At 41.7% G+C, this 16,747-nt stretch overlaps 1 protein-coding gene across 6 annotated transcripts in view; it reads right to left on the reverse strand.

Moving 5' to 3' along the window:
• Positions 1-16,747, reverse strand: part of RB1CC1 (RB1 inducible coiled-coil 1) — a 387,073-nt gene that overhangs the window by 251,243 nt on the left and 119,083 nt on the right. Inside the window, exons 1-2 of one of the 6 annotated variants that reach the window (XM_030214392.1) lie at positions 4,433-4,440; positions 4,015-4,016 (exon numbers count right to left, since the gene is read on the reverse strand). The exons of 4 other annotated variants lie outside the window; for them this stretch is intronic. The gene's annotated coding sequence lies outside the window, so the exon portion shown is untranslated. Of the gene's footprint in view, positions 1-4,014; positions 4,017-4,432; positions 4,441-9,736; positions 9,831-16,747 lie in introns of those variants that run through there. One more of the 6 variants, XM_030214400.1, reaches the window with a different exon arrangement.

Here is a 16,747-nt window from a genome sequence, read left to right on the forward strand (position 1 = left end):
AAACGAGATTGAAAGGGGGCAGACTCATGAAAAATGTCAGGAAGTATTTTTTCACGGAGAGAGCGGTGGATACTTGGAATGCCCTCCCGCGGGAGGTGGTGGAGATGAAAACGGTAACGGAATTCAAAAATGTGTGGGATAAACATAAAGGAATCCTGTTCAGAAGGAATGGATCCTCAGAAGCTTAGCCGAGATTGGGTGGCAGAGCCGATGGGGGGGGGGGGGGGGGGGGGAGGCGGGGCTAGTGCTGGGCAAGACTTCTACGGTCTGTGCCCTGAAAATGGCAGATACAAATCAAGGTAAGCTATAAACAAAAAGTAGCACATATGAGTTTATCTTGTTGGGCAGACTGGATGGACCGTGCAGGTCTTTTTCTGCCGTCATCTACTATGTTACTATGAAACAAGGTGACCTCTTCAGCATGGCACCAGAGAAACAATATTGTGGCTCCTGAAGTCATAATGTTTGGGATAAACAAAGTTATTTGTGCATCAACAAGGCCAGAATGTAAGTCACTAGCCCAGCTGATGTTCGTGATTTCTGTATAAAATAGGCTCATATCTGAGGTAAAAGGCTGCTGTTTTCTATTCCATCTGAGTGCAGTCCTGCTGTGCCACTTGACCAGGTCCTTCTGAGGAACACTGCCATTTGCTGAATGTCTCCCTTCAGGTTGTATAGTTGCTATATATAGTTGTTTTATATGTGTCATGGATTTCCATTAATTGACTGAATTATAAGTCTGTTTAGGAATTCATGTGCATTTACTCCATGCTATTTTCATGATAAGACCATTTCTGTTTCATAACTTTTTTAATAGTTTTTCTGCTATTGTAAATAAATAAGCACTCTATATTTTTATAATATCCTTGGGAGTGGAGTTAGTTCTGTTGTTTGGGCATTGTGAATTTGAGCCTATAGACTGCTTTGTCTAATGCCAGAAAGTGGCATAATCTCATTCTTCTGCAATCTGTCATGTTCACAACAACACCCCAAAAGGTTATTATTTATGTACGCCCCACAAATAGAACACTACAGTACAGTGGAATTTTGAAGGGGATACCCTTTGCAATTTGGAATTACAGATCCACTACTACAAAGTCTTTGAACGTCTCCAATAATGTTTTCCTAGAGTCCTTGGGTGGTTTGATGCCACTGGAATTTTAAGGACCATGAAGTTGGGTCTCACTGAAATATGCCTTAGAAATAACATGAACTGTTCAGATAAAGCAAATATACTTACCTGTAGCAGGGATTCTCCAAAGACAGCAGGCTGATTGTTCTCACATGTAGGTCGACGTCCGCATTGAACCAGGAATCGGCAATTTTTTGCAGCAAAAAAGTAAAGTTTTGCCAGAGTCTTCTGGCGCACGTGCAGCACGCACCGCGCATGCGCAGACTGATTTCCCACCCATCGCGTGAGCATTTCTTCTCAGTTAAATCCAAAAGCATATAGAGATATAAAAAACAACTCCAAAGGGGAGGTGGGCGTGTTTGTGAGAACAATCAGCCTGCTGTCCTTGGAGAATACCTGCTAGAGGTAATTATATTCGCTTTCTACGAGGACAAGCAGGCTGCTTGTTCTCACACATGGGGTATCCCTAGCAACCAGGCTCACTTAAAACAATGAACATTGGTCAATTGGGCTTCACAACGGCGAGGACATAACATAGATTGAATTGAAACTATAAACAAATAACTGAGAGTGCAGCCTGGAACAGAACAAAAATGGGTCTAGGAGGGTGGAGTTGCATCCTAAACCCCGAACAGATTCTGCAGCACTGACTGCCTAAACCGACTGTCGCGTCGGGTATCTTGCTGAAGGCAGTAGTGAGATGTGAATGTGTGGACTGATGACCACATTGCAGCCTTGCAAATCTCCTCAATGGAGGCTGACTTTAAGTGAGCCACTGACGCAGCCATGGCTCTAATATTATGAGCCGTGACATGGCCCTCTAGAGTCAGCACAGCTTGGGAATAAGTGAAGGAAATGCAATCTGCTAGCCAATTGGAGACTGTACGTTTTCTGACGGCGACTCCCCTCCTGTTGGGATCAAAAGAAACAAACAACTGGTCGGACTGTCTGAAGGGCTTTGTCCGCTCCACGTAAAAGGCCAATGCTCTCTTGCAGTCCAAGGTATGTAAGCTGCTTTCGTCAGGGCAGGTATGAGAACGGGGAAAAAATGTTGGCAAGACAATTGACTGGTTCAGATGGAACTCAGACACCACCTTCGGCAGGAACTTAGGGTGTGTGCGGAGGACTACTCTGTTGTGATGAAACTTGATATAAGGTGCATGCACTACCAAGGCCTGAAGCTCACTAACCCTACAAGCTGAAGTAACAGCCACCAAGAAAACGACCTTCCAGGTCAAGTACTTCAGATGGCAGGAATTCAGTGGCACAAAAGGAGCTCTCATCAGCTGGGTGAGAACGACATTGAGATCCCATGACACCGGTGGAGGTTTGACCGGGGGCTTAACAACTAAAGGCTGTCCAGAAATAGGCTTACCTTCTACGTGGTGATGATAAGCAATAACTGCACTAAGGTGAACTCTTACGGAGTTGGTCTTGAGACCAGACTCTGATAAGTGCAGAAGGTATTCAAGCAGGATCTGTGTAGGACAAGAAAGAGGATCTAGTGCTTGCTGTCACACCAGACAGCAAACCTCCTCCATTTAAAAGAGTAAGACCTCTTTGTGGAATCTTTCCTGGAAGCAAGCAAGACTTGGGAGACACCCTCTGAAAGACCCAAGGAGGCGAATTCTAAGCTATCAACATCAAGGTCGTGAGAACCAGAGTCTGGAGGTTGGGATGCAGAAGTGGCCCATCGTTCTAGGTGATGAGGGTTGGAAAACACTCCAATCTCCACGGTTCTTCGGAGGACAACTTCAGAAGAAGAAGGAACCAAACCTGACGTGGCCAGAAGGATGAAATCAGGATGATGGTTCCGCAGTCTTGCTTGAGTTTCAGCAAAGTCCTCCCCACCAGAGGTATGGGAGGATACGCATACAGAAGGCCTGTCCCCCAAAGTAGGAGAAAAGCATCTGACGCTAGTCTGTCGTGGGCCTGAAGCCTGGAACAGAACTGAGGGACCTTATGATTCATCTGAGTGGCAAAAAGATTCACCAAGGGGGTGTCCCATGCTTGGAAGATCTTGCGGACTATGCCCATGTTCAGTGACCACTTGTGAGGTTGAATTATACTGCTGAATCTGTCGGCCAGACTGTTTACGCCTCCCAGATAAGTGGCTTAGAGAAACATCCCGTGACGGTGAGCCCAAAGCCACATCTGGACGGCTTCCTGACAAAGAGGATGAGATCCGGTGCCCCCCTGCTTACATAGTAACATAGTAACATACATAGTTGTTGGTGTAGTACATGGCAACCTGACTGTCTGTCTGAATCAATATAATTTGGTTGGACAGCCGATCTCTGAAAGCCTTTAGAGCGTTCCAGATCGCCCACAATTCCAGGAGATTGATCTGAAGACCTTTTTCCCGAAAGGACCAGGCTCCTTGAGTGTGAAGCCCATCTACATGTGCTCCCCACCCCAGGAGGATTGCATCCGTCATTAGCACTTTTTGTGGCTGAGGAATTTGGAATGGACGTCCCAAGGTCAAACTGGATCCAATCGTCCACCACTGAAGAGAATTGTGAAAGTCGGTGGACAGTTGGATTACATCCTCTAGACTCCCCGCAGCTTGATACCATTGGGAAGCTAGGGTTCATTGAGCTGATCTCATGTGTAGGCGTGCCATGGGAGTCAAATGAACTGTGGAGGCCATGTGGCCCAGAAAACTCAACATCTGCCGAGCAGTGACCTGTTGAGACGCTCGAGATATGGACACCAGGGAGAGGAGGTTGTCTGACCTTGCCTCGGGAAGATAAGCTCGCACTGTCTTTGTGTACAACAGGGCTCCAATGAATTCCAACTTTTGGACCACAGTGAGATGGGACTTGGGGTAATTGATCATGAACCCCAGTAGTTCCAGCACCTGAATAGTCATTCGCATGGACTGCTGAGCGCCTGCCTTTGAGGTGCTCTTCACCAGCCAATCGTCGAGATAAGTGAACATATGCACTCTCAGTCTGCGTAGCGACGCTGCGACTACCGCTAGGTACTTTGTGAATACTGTGGGTGCAGACGCCAGACCAAAAGGCAGAACACAGTACTGAAAGTGCTGAGCTCCCAGCCGAAATCAAAGATACTTCCTGTGAGCAGAGGTGTGTATGTAAGCATCCTTTAAGTCTAGAGAGCATAGTCAATCGTTCTCTTGAATCATGGGAAGAAGGGTGCCCATGGAAACCATCCGGAACACAAGAAAGTACCTGGAATAGAATGTCAGCCCTTCTTCCTCTAGTGGAACGGGTTTGACCGCTTGGGCCTGTAGAAGAGCGAAGAGTTCCTCTTCAAGTACCTGCTTGTGCTGGGAACTGTAAGATTGAGCTCCCGGTGAGCAATTTGGAGGTTCGGATTCCAGATTGAGACTGTACCCTAACCGGACTATTTCAAGAACCCACCGGTCAGAGGTTATGAGAGGCCACCTTCGGTGAAAAAACATCAACTTCCCTCCTACTGGTGAATCGTCCGGAATGGACACTTTTACTGAGGCTATGCTGAACTGGAGCCAGTCAAAAGCCCGTCCTTTGCTTTTGCTGGGGAGCAGAATGGGCCTTACTCGCACGCTGTTGATGAGAACAAGCGCCCTGGGGTTGAGCCTGGGCAGGCTGCCGAGAAGCAGGATTGTGCCTACGCCTAGAGTAGGTATAGGGGGCACTCCTCCTCCTCCAAAAAACCTCCTAGATCAGGAGGCAGTAGCAGAAGGCGCCCGGTGGGAGAGAGAATCTATAGCATCATTATGCTTCTTGATTTGATCAACTAGATCCTCTACTTTTTCTCCAAAAAGATTGTCCCCACAGCAAGGAACATCCGCTATCCACTGCTGGACAGAATGATCCAGGTCAGAGACACGCAACCATGAGAGTCTGCGCATCACTATACCTTGAGCAGCAATTGTGGATGTCACGTCAAAAGTTTCAAAAGTACCCCTGGCCAGGAACTTGCGACACGCCTTCTGCTGCCTGACCACCTGGCAAAAAGGCTCAGCCAGCTCCGTAGGGAGTGTCTGAACCAAGCTGGACAGTTGACGTATCGAGTCCGACAAGTGTACGCTCGTGAAGAGCTGGTATTTGACTGGATCTTGGCAGCGAGCATAGCGGCCTGATATGTCTTCCTTCCAGCTTCTCTGCCTGGGGGCACCGAAGCATAGTCTCTAGTACTCCTGGATCTCTTGAGGGCGGAGTCCACCACCATGGAATTGTGGGGTAACTGAGACCTCATCAACCCAGGTTCACCATGGATCTGATACTGGGATTCAGCTTTTTTCGGGACCACAGGGCCAGACAGAGGGACTGTCCAGTTTCGCTTAAGGACTTCCTTGAGTACATTATGCAGAGGAACTGTCACAGCCTCTTTAGGTGGAGAAGAATAATCCAAGACCTCGAGCATCTCAGTCCGAGGCTCATCCTCAACCTCCACAGGGAAGGGAATAGCTGTAGCCATTTCCCAAACAAAAGAGGAAAAGGACAGACTCTCCAGTGGAGACTGTCTCCTTTCTAGTAGAGGGGAAGGATCAGAGGGAATCTCAAAGAACTCATCAGAAGAGAAGTACCTGGGATCCTCATTTGACTCCCACAAACACTCCTGCTCAGTGTCAGATAAAACCTGAGTTAAAGTGCTTCGACATTGGACCTGCCTCGATGCCGAGGAACGATGTCCTCTGGTGATGTTGAGAGGTTGATGCCCTGTCCGACTACAGTGAAGCTCCCTCCACCGATGTCGAAGGGGAGTCGACCTGGGTGGCAACAGGTGGCATCATGGTCGGGGACCTCACCATAGGTAAAGGGCCAGACACCGCTGCGGCAGATGGTACAGAAGGCACAAGCACCCCTGACACCGAAGCTGACTGACGTAGCAGTCCCTCCAGAAGTTCTGGAAACAAGACCCAGATGCGCTCGTCGAGAGCCACCATCGGAGAAGGCTGCGGGGTCGGTGGGACAGGCGGTGTCAGAATCCGTGGAGGCTCAGGAGCAAGTATCGTGCTGCTAGGAGACCGATGCATCGGCACCTCCTGTATTGAGGGTGAGCGATCCTCTCGGCGCCGACGCTTCTCAGGTGCCGACTCTCTCGACGTCCCAGAGCTTCAGAAAAAGGCACAAAAGAGAAAAAGGGGAGAACCTGATCATGCGGCCTAAGTCCGGCTGCGACGAAAAAGAAAGAAAACTTGAAATAGGGAAAAAAACTAAAGGGGAAAACTACGGGAACCTTATTTATTTATTTTTAATCTTGTGAAGAAAAAACAAAAAAACAGAAGCGAACAAAATCGCAAACAATGAAGACTCTTCCTGGGTCTGAGAGGAGCAGAAAATGAACGCTGCCGCACCTCAACGCGGAGAAAGAAAAACTGAGAAGTGCTCACGCGACGGGCGGGAAATCAGTCCGCACATGCGCGGTGCACGCTGCACACGCGCCAGAAAACTCTAGTAAAACTCGACTTTTTTGCTTGCAAAATTTGCCGATTCCTGGGCTGACGTGGACGTTGACTCACATGTGAGAACAAGCAGCCTGTATGTCCTCGGAGAATAAGATCTAACATGATCCAGGCTGATATATGCTGACCCTACCACACTACTTCTATTGCAGACACAATATTCAAAAACCTGATGGCAGAGAAAAAAAACACAGATATCAAGTCATGTCTATCAGGGTCCCTATGATTGTAATGGAATTTAAAGGGCAGGAGGAGTGCTGAATATTGAAATTGCTTCAGGTTGTATAATTTCCAAATAAGGGAGAATATGTATTAAAGCAAATTAAATCATAATTTTAAGTTCAACACCATTTAGAGGCGCAGATGGGTGCACAGCATCACCCTATTATGATGTAACTTAGAATTGGGTGAGTAAGTCAGTAGAACATGGAGTTCACAGAGTTTAAGTGACTGCTAATATAAATCAAGGGTCTTTCATCAGCTGTTAACACAAAGAGGTCATGTGCTGCAAACACAAGTCATGTCCCTATCCATGCTGGTGATTACCTCCACTACACTGAGGTCAAACCTAACAGAGTTTAGAATCCATATGTTAGAGAAAAGTATTTAAGCATTTTTTTGTATTAACAGTAGAGAAATGATCCAGGTCATTGCCCTAATACCAGAGGGCAAATTTTCCTTCAGTCTATAAGGTCGTCTGGTGTTATTCCTACAAGTCAGAAGAATGCAACATTGTTCATCAGAAAACACTTGAGGACTAAATTATCTTTGTCTCAAGAACTAGGCTCTGAGTATCAGTTGCTGTGATAGAGAAAAATTCCTTGGTTCTGTGGGATCAGAGATGAGGATATCCCAAAAGGGCTGGTCTACTGATGGATAATTTCATAAAAGAGAACACCAAATCATACAAAGAGGACCAATGTGGATCAAAATTCTTTAGTAGTCTGAGTTTTTTGAAGGTCTTAACAAAAAAGGTAAATATGCATACATAACACTTATCCTCAGTGAGATAAGTCTCCTAGGTTAGCCTGCCCTCTGATTGTCTCCTACAGCAGAACCAGATCACCACTGGGTATTCACCACTCAAGAAACTTTTGTTCACCACATCCTGATACAAAGGTCACTCATGAAGGTCAGGACTACGTTTGTCTGCCAGGATATTATCTTTTCTTATCAGGTAAACAGCTCTTAAGGATCTATGAGAAATAGTTCAGTTCTATACACTAACAGCTCCCCAACCCAAAGAACTGAACTGGTTGCTGTCTGCTTATTGGTGCAATGCAGTCAGCATGTCTTAGATTGATGCCCTACTCACTGTGAACACTAAAAGCCTGTCAGAAAGGAGGAAAGGTTTTCTCCAAGTCACGTCTAGCTAAGCCCCAATAAATATCATTGAAGGTAAACAGACGCTGAGAATGAATTTGTTTGCCGCTGCTTGAGATATGTTCTTCATCAACTAATTGGCCAAACAGGAAAACCAACAAAACAAATGGATGTATGTTCTACTGTTCTATGATTCTACTGAGCAGTTTTGAAATAATTATGATTAGGACTATTACAAATAAAGTCTTAGCTTTATGTTCTCTAGACACTTGTACACTGCAGTCAATTAAGGTATACTGGATTGGAAAGATAGTTAATGATTCTTTCGGTGAGGAGACAATGCCAGATTAAAAAAAATAATAATAATCTAAATGACACCTAATGAACACTGTTACATTGTTAAATTAAGAAACGTTTGTTTAAGAGGTCATTATAAGGAGTTTACCTCTGAAAATGGCACCATTATGCAAAATGCCGGCTGTTTGATTGAAGGACACAATGTGGGTTCCCTGTAGCAGAGGTTTTACATAACTCAGGAGTTGAGAGATAAGTACATTTTCTCAAACATCATACGAAGTGGATTTTTTATATGCTGTTCAAAATTATTTTTAAAATAGGCTATGACCAAACCCGAAAGCTCTTGGCAGTAAAGTCTTTTAATGCCAGTAAGGTGAGAGCCTTATAATGGTCCTTCAAACAAACTTTTCATGTGATAATTTGATAGTGGGCATTAAATACACTTGAATTGTAGATTGATTTTATATTTATATTAAATTTCAGTCCCAGTGGAGTTTTTTTGCTTCTTGAAATTTTTAAAGGCGACACTAATTCACCCCCTTGTTAAAAGGCCTGACACTCCACCTAAATATTCAAAGTAATTTTAGACCTGTATCAAAAGTATCATTTCTAGCTAAAAATTATTCTGTAAATGATGGCCTCACAAGCTCTGAAATTTGTAGATATGATTAAATTTTTAGATTGACAATAGTCCAGAAGTTTGGCCTCAGACAGGGGCACTGTACAGCTACCAGTTTTATTAGAATCAAGTCCTGCATTTGATACATTTGATCATGGGTTTCTGATTGATTAACTAATAGAGTTTGGTTTGGGAAACCCATTTGCTGTTAATTCCATTTTTTTAAACAATAGGTCTTAGCAAATAGTTTAGTTTACTGTTGGGCTAATTCTGCTCCTCTATAAGACCACTGATCTGTAAGGGTTATCATGATTCAGGGCCTTTCCCCCTGCTGTTTTAACACCTAATTAAATCCACTAATTAATTTTATCAGAACACTTGGGTTACAATTCTTTCTCTATGTTAGTGGTCTTCATGAATTTTTAGCACAGGGCCACTTTAGATTGAAATAAGCTGAAGGACAGCCACAACACTGCTGACCAGAATGTGTTAATAACATCCATCCCCACTAGCCTGCTTTCAAATTTTTCACTGAGTATGTATCTTCAAGGAGGTGGGCATTTCAAAATGCATTCTTTTTGTCTATTGGGAAATGCCTTGCCCTTCAAGCATGTGGCTTTTCCCCACTTCTACTTTCCTCTTTCTGTCGTGAGCTTGAATAGAAAAGCAGAAATTAACAGGAGAAGAAACACAGAATGATGAGAGCCGCTCCAGAGGTCTCCAGGGGCCGCCACTAGCCCTGGGGCCTTGCACTGAAAAACAGTGCTCTATGTGAACATCCACTTTCATGCTTCTTTACGGTTCAACACCACAGAAGCTACAAGCTCATAATTGTTATATTTAGAGGAGATTCAAAAATGGATGGCTGTAAATAAGCTGATGTTAAACTTTGCTACTGTTAAAGTACTTTATGGAAGTAAGAAAACACTAGATACTGTAGCTCTCTCACCTGTATTGGCTGGAGATATCCTTTCTTTAAAAGATGAAGCATGGAGTTTAGCTGCAAAGTTACACTTAAAACCAAGCATAAGAACATGGGAAAATTCATGCTAGGTCCGACCAATGGTCCATCGAGCCAGCTCAGGTCACCTAGGAGTACCTAGCAGATAGAAAAGGTGTTCTATATTGCTTCTTCTCAGAAGTAAGTAGTAGGGACACTCAAAACTATCTGGCTACAAATTTAAGACTTGTCTCCAGTAACGTCTCCAAATATTAGATTTCAGCTTTACTACTAACTAAAATTTTCTGGCAACAATATTTGTTTTACATCTGCTACGTTAGTTTCATGAAGTGCTCCCTGGTCCTTGCAGTATTTGATAGCATAAATAACTATGTGTTCCATATCACACAATCTTATAATCCCCTATAAAATCATATATGTTTTCTTCTCCAAGCTGAGTAATACTACCTGTTTAGCCTATCTTCCTAAGAGAGTCAATCCGTAATCTTTATTCCATTTCTCTATACTATTTCTAGCTCTACTATATTTCCTTTGAGGTACAGTACCAAAACTGCATATAATATTCACGGTGTGACTGCAGCTTGGATTGATACAGAGACATTATTATATCCAGATTTGTTTTCTAATGCTTCCTGAATAATTTCAAAAATTTAATTTGCTTTTTTCTTGGCTTCTAATACATACTAAATTGAGAATTTCATTGCAGTGTCCACAATAATTCTATAATCATTTTTATACATAGTGACTTCTAAAATGAACACCAGTACTGTACATATACACACAACAGGATTTTATAGTGCAAGCAAAGTTTCTAAGTGCACAGTTGAAAGCAAGGGAGTATCCCAAGCAAGTTATCCATAGAACACATGCTAGAGCATGGTTTCTTCAGAGGACACAGTTATTATTGGATAGGCAACAACCTTTGGACCAATTTGTGTGTCCTTTTCAATATTCCCATATCAAAAAGTATACATAGGATGTAATACAAGAGTGGTTAAGTTTAGGCTGTCTGAATACAAAAGTGAAATACAGACTCGGAATGAAATAGCTTCCACAGGGCTCTTTTTACAAAGTCATGGTAGTGATTCCCATGCAGTAAGTGGGATGAAGCCCACAGGAATTAAATTGGCTTCATCACATCTGCTGTGCCGAGAATCACTACAGCCCATAGTGAGACTGTCTTGAAAATAACTATTCTATTTATGATCTTACATGTTTTGTTAATGAACAGGTCACAATGTCATTACTGTGCGGTGATAGGACTGCCAAGCTGAATTTGAGGGAGGAGCTCTGGATTTTTCAAGCACAAAGTTTGATCATAGTTGGATTGAATAAGGAAACTGAATGGAATACTTTGCTATGAATATCTAATATACTACGTCAGGATTTTAGCTCCTTTTTGGGGAAGCATGAGGGTAGGTAGATGGGTGAGTTAAACTATTTCAATTTCAATTAAAATACATGTTTATTTCAGCAGTTTTGAGTCTTGCACATCAATTTGTTATAATGTTGTAAATAAAGTTTTTTTATTTGCACTGTACCTGAAAAGAAGCAAATGCTGCATAGGAACAGAAAAGCCATGATGTTTTTCAGTAGCGGTACTGCATTTGAAGATAAAGGAATGCCTATATTGATGACTCCTAGCCCTTCAAGCAGTTCTTCAGAAAGAAACTTGTGGCAAGTTGGGTGTAAAGGGACTGCAGGAACTGCAGCAGTGACAAAGGTAAATACTTTCCTACTGCTGCTTGAAATTAAATTTGTTGCATATTTGAAATGGCACTGAATATTTGGACACTGGACACTTTTTACATGGGGTGATTACTCTATGACTGAGATAACAACCTATACCACCCTCTAAGGTGCTTTGATATCTGCTAATATTACCAGAACTGTACTCGGCATGGCATTGATATAATAGGCTAAAACGCTCTGAGATTTTACCTCCTTCTGTATATTAGAAGTTTTGGTTCAGTATCTTGGTGGTTTTGGAAGGACATATTTAAAATTCATTATTTTAGTTTCTACTATTTTATCCAGCACCAATATCAGGTTAACTGTCTATACTATCTCTACTGAAAGACTTAAAATGCATAAACAACTACCTAACCTTCCGAAAACATATGAAAGCTCATCTCTTCAAGAAGTTCCTTTCAGACAAAATCACATAGCCAAAGATTCCCTGGCCACCACACCGCAGAACATGATCACAGACATAACTGAACCAGGCTCACGCTGATCCTCACAACTAGATAATTGTCTACCTAAGTTAATTGTAAGTCGTATTGAACTTACCACCAGGTTGGAAAATGTGGGGTACAAATGCATAAATAAATAAAATCACCCCTATAGCTTTTTTCAAAAACTGATGTTACACTGGCCATCTTCTAGTCCACAGGTACACTGGTATATATTAATGATATATTACAGACTACCAGTAGTGAATCTGCAACTTCAGATTTGAGTTCTTTCAGAATGCTAGGGTGGCTAACATCAGGTCCTGGTGATTTTCTGCTATTTAGCCTACATATCTCTTTCACACTGATTTGCTTCAGTAACTCTGACTCACCAGTTTCAAAAGAACTGTTCTGGTGTGGGCATCTTCTCAACTTCCCCTTTTGCACACTATCAATTATAATGTTCTATTACGTATTGTGTTGACATTATAAGTAGTATACCATGTCATATTTTGTATTGTTATTTGAATATTTTTACTGCTGTAATTGCCTATTGCTCAAGTTTGATCTATTCTTATTGTATACCGCCTTGAGTAAATTCTTTCAAAAAGGCAGAAAATAAATCCTAATAAATAAATAAATACATTTTGAAAAAAAGAGTTCAGATTTTTTTTTGGTGGTGGCCTTATCCTTCATAGGTGCTTCATTTACCTCTAGACATCTTGTGATCCAAATGATCCCATTCTCAGGCCTCTTACTTTGCTGTTTTTGAAAAATATTTTATTATTCATTTTTGTCTACATGCCAAGATTCTTCTTGAATTCTTTCTTGATACGTTTTACTACTATATGTGTGTGCCCAATGCAAAGAGCTCCTAGATCTCAGAGAGTGGGTCCATTCTCTTGAAGCTAAAGTAGCAAAGTTGGTGGAGCTGAGGGAGACAAAAAGGTAAATAGACCTACAGGGAAGTTGTAGAGAAGTCCCATTTCCAGTATGGCAGCCCCTGTGCTGCCTTGGAGGAGGCAGATCTTCTAGAAAGACAGCATCACCCTGGTAAAGTAGGAAGTACTCCTGTAGCCAGGACCTGACCACCAGGGGATTTACTATCCTCTCATACCGAGGATATGTCTCCAAGAACTTCTGCCCAGGAGGGAAAGGTTAGGACAGCTTTTGAAGTTGGTGATTCGATCATTATGCATTTAGATAGCTGGGTTGCTGGTGGACATGAGGATCGCCTGGTGGCTTGCCTGCCTAGTGCAAAGGTGGCAGACCTCATGATTCACTTAGACAGGATCTTAGATAGTGCTGGGGAGGAGTCGGCTGTCTTGGTACATGTGAGTACCAATAACATTGGAAAAGGTGGGAGGGGTGTTCTGGAAGCCAAATTTAGGCTCTTAAGTACAAAGTTGAAGTCCAGATCCTCCAGGGTCACATTTTCAGAGATTCTCCCCCTTCCATTCTCGGACCCAAAAGACAGGCAGATCTCCAAAGTCTCAATGCATGGTTGAGACGATCGTGAAAGGGATGAGGGATTTAGATTTGTTAGGAACTGGGTGACATTCTGGGAATGGGAGATAATGTTCCGAAAGGATGGACTAAACCTTAACCGGGTGGAACCAGGCTGCTGGCGCTAACTTTTAAAAAGGAGAGAGAGCAGCTTTTAAACTAGAATGGAGGGGGGGGGGGGGGGGGGATAAGGCCGACAGTCGCCCAGGAGAAAACGGTTTGGTGTACAGTATCCTTGAAGGATACTATTTAAATAGGATATTTAGGGAATCCCAGTATAGAGGTTTCAACAGTGCTGACAGTAAGCCAGGTGTGCTTAATGAGAGAGCAGGATAAATGATGCACATTATCCCCTTCAACTTCTAAGCAGCTTGTAGAACAAAGGAAAAAACACAATTTGAAATACCTGTAGTCTAAAAAAATAAAGATGACAGAGTTAGAATATATAGCACTAAATGATGAGGTACATATAATAGGCATCTCAGAGATTTGGTGGGAAGAGGACAATCATTGGGACACTGTGTTAACAGGGTACACATTGAATTGCAATGATAGAGAGGATCAAATTGGAGGGACAGGATGCACTATTTGTTAAAGAGGGAACTGAGTCAAATAAAATAAGCATTCCACACTACACAGATAGCAGCGTGGAATCATTATAGATAGAAATTCTATGTGTGAAGGGAAGGAGTATTTTTGTAGGGCTGCACGGACGGTAGTCCACAGGGACATAACGAACAGATGGATAAAGAAATGTTTACAGAGATTACGAAAGCTGACAAATTAGGCAATGCTAAAATAACGGGTGATTTCAATTACCCCAACACTGACTGGATAAATGGTTACAACAGGGAGTGCCATGGAGATAAAATTTCTAGATGTAATAAACGACTGCTTCTTGGAGCAGCTGGTCCAGGAACCCACAAGAGGGGGAGCCATTTTGGATCTGGTCATTGGTGGCGTGCAGGGCATAGTGTGAGAGGTGGCGGTGCTGGGTCCCCTGGGAAACAATGATCATAACATGATCAAGTCTAAGCTACTATCTGGGATGAACCCAAAAAGGAAATCTACTGTAGCAACATTTAATTTTCAAAAGGGCGACTATAATAAAATGAGGAAAATGGTTAAAAAGAAACTAAAAAGATCAGCTGCAAAGGATAGGCCACTAATTCAAGCGTGGATGTTATTCAAAAATATTATCTTGGGAAGCCCAGTCCAGATGCATTCCACGTATTTGAAAAGGTGGAAAGAAGAGAAAATTCAGCCAGCATGGTTAAAAGGTGAAGCAAAAGAGGCCATTACAGCCAAATCTCAGTTTATTGAATCATATTCTTGATTACATTCATCACAATTTAGTTTTCGAGTCCAACACAGCACTGAATCTTTATTACTTCCACTGACCACAGTTGTTTGTGACTATTTATGTAGGGAAAAACTGTTGTTGTTACATTTTGATATTTCCACAGCATTTGATTCAGTACATCATGAGTTATTACGATCTAAGCTAAGTGAACTTGGTCTGGCGGGTCCAGTTTTCAATTGGTTTGGTGAATTTTGGGGTAATCGATTTTATAAGGTTTGGAAAGGTGGGGGTTCTTTCTAAGGATTGGTATTCAGATTGCAGGGTATCTCATGGTTCCTCCTTGTCTCCTACGTTATATAATCTTTTTAATGAGTTCTCTTGGTTCCATCCCTTTACTGATGATATATGTTTATTTTCATATGCTGATGATGCTGGTACCAACTTGTTCTTCTTTGAAAGATATTTCTGTTCGAACTTCATATTCTGTTGATAGAATTCAGTATTGGGCTCTGAAGAATATGCTTAAATTGAACCCTGCTAAAAGTAAGGTTCTTTGGTTCACCACCTCTTTAATATCTATTCCTGATCTGATACCTTTGGCGGGAGGTAAATGCCTAAAGGTAGAGCATTGAGGGCTCTAGAAGTTATACTCGACTCACTTATGAATCTCAGATTTAAAGTTTATGGAGATGCATTTTTTATCATCTGAAACTATTACGTTAACTTAGATCATATTTTCTTGACCCATATTTTGCTATATTGGTACAGATGTTGGTGTTACCTCATCTCAATTAATATAATTCTTTAGATATTGGATTGAATGGCAAATTGTTATATAAACTACAGTTAATCCAAAATACGGCAGTCCGTTTGAAAAAAATTGATAGTTTCACTATATTTTGCTAGAGTTCATTGGTTTTCTGTTAAAGCACATATTGCTTTTAAATCTGTCTGCATAATATTTCAGGTCTGATATGGTAATACCACTGAATTCAACTGTTTCCTGATTTATATTTTTTTTCATCAAGTATGTGTGAATCTTTTTTGTTGAAACTTCCTGCATTCAATGGCATTCAACTAAAATGCCATTTTGAAGTTTTATTTTCTTGTCAAGCACTTACCATATGGAATGTTCTTCCTATGCAAATTTCTTCGGAGATTAATTATATGCACTTACGTAAAATTTTTGACAAGTTTTAGTTGTATTTTTAAATATAATTCCTCATTTTTGTTTTGAGTTACTTCTTTTTGTTCTCCGCCTTAAATTTCTTGATAGGACTAGTGCAGTCCACAAATTGCTGTTAAATTAGATTAGAGTAATTTCAGGGAATGTCCTCTTGTTTTTGTGTTTCATCCTCTTTATCATTTTTTCTAGCCCTTCTCTGACCCTTTTTGAGTTCTGCTATTTTCTTTCCACATATAATAATCAAGATGCAGTCACAACAGTAACTCATACAGGAGTACAATGAAAAGTCTCTGTTTTGTTCTTCATCTTTTTCAAATAATTCCTAGAACTCTTATTTGATTTGGGGGGGGGGGGGGGGGGGCAGCCACAGAACAGTGGTGACACCTAGCTGACAACCTATCATGTTGTACCTGTAATTGGTATGATTTTTCCATATATGCAACATTTTATCTGGGCTCCAGGGTAGTTATTTTAAACCATCTTCAAGCCTCATGCAAATATCTCTAACTCTTTCAATTGTCCCATTTAGTCTCCCCTTCTAAAGTTTCATGTTATTGAAATTGTTTTATTTAATATTTTTCATCTGGTGATATTTTAATGCATTATTTCAATAAATTTATATCACATCTATATTCTGTCAATAAAAAAATGGGCTACCGTTTCTAAAACCCCTACACCATTATCCTTTACCACAGGTTCTGCACTTCACTGAGAATGAAGCCGACAAATAAGTTCATCCTAGCTGCTTCATGCAGCAATCATTTATAGCATCTATAAATTTTACCTCCCTACCATACTCAATATTCTGGTAACTGAAATCTTCCATTATT

The sequence above is a fragment of the Microcaecilia unicolor genome, chromosome 1, assembly GCF_901765095.1.
Source record: "Microcaecilia unicolor chromosome 1, aMicUni1.1, whole genome shotgun sequence".
Taxonomy (NCBI): Eukaryota; Metazoa; Chordata; class Amphibia; order Gymnophiona; family Siphonopidae; genus Microcaecilia; species Microcaecilia unicolor.